This window comes from Bison bison, unplaced genomic scaffold (assembly GCF_000754665.1).
Source record: "Bison bison bison isolate TAMUID 2011002044 unplaced genomic scaffold, Bison_UMD1.0 scf7180017864535, whole genome shotgun sequence".
Taxonomy (NCBI): Eukaryota; Metazoa; Chordata; class Mammalia; order Artiodactyla; family Bovidae; genus Bison; species Bison bison.
Genome location: NW_011495084.1, coordinates 319235 through 319857, shown reverse-complemented (window position 1 = coordinate 319857; position 623 = coordinate 319235).

Genomic DNA, 623 nt, shown 5'->3' with positions numbered 1-623 from the left:
AAAGGTCATAAGGAAGGAGGCTCAACATACGCAAAGGCGGGATCGAGCCTCAGGAGTCCCCCTGGAAATTCTCGGGCATCTACTGCCAAAACCAGAGTCTGCCTACTTTACTGCTTTGTGCTCTCACCTACACCTCTGACTTTACGGGGGGCTGTCCCCCACCACCTCTTTCAGAGAAGGAGTTAACTTAGAGCTCCAGTTAATAATAATTTCTGGGTGTGATAAGAGTGTTTCAACCTACAAACTCCTCTGAAGTTTCTCTAGCCTGCCTGACAGGCTTGTCTGGCCACATGTGATTGCTCACAGCCTCCCAACCATGAGAGGCATGAGATGCTTTAAACCTTATAAAAACAGGTTCTTTAAAGAAGTTAGAAAACTATTAGTATAAGTATAGTGTGCTGATTAGAAATTGTATTGGTGAAAGGTTTTTCATTTGTTGAGCCAATGTTTACTGCTAAGTCTCCACATCCCGTGCCCTTATACACATTAATGAATATATTAAGAAATAAGTATTAACCTTTGATATTAATCATGTTAGACCTTAGGCTAAGCAAATTATTTCCTTAATTAAAACCCACTACACCCTCACCCTATAGGAATGTAACTTTATCTGGTACCTTCGG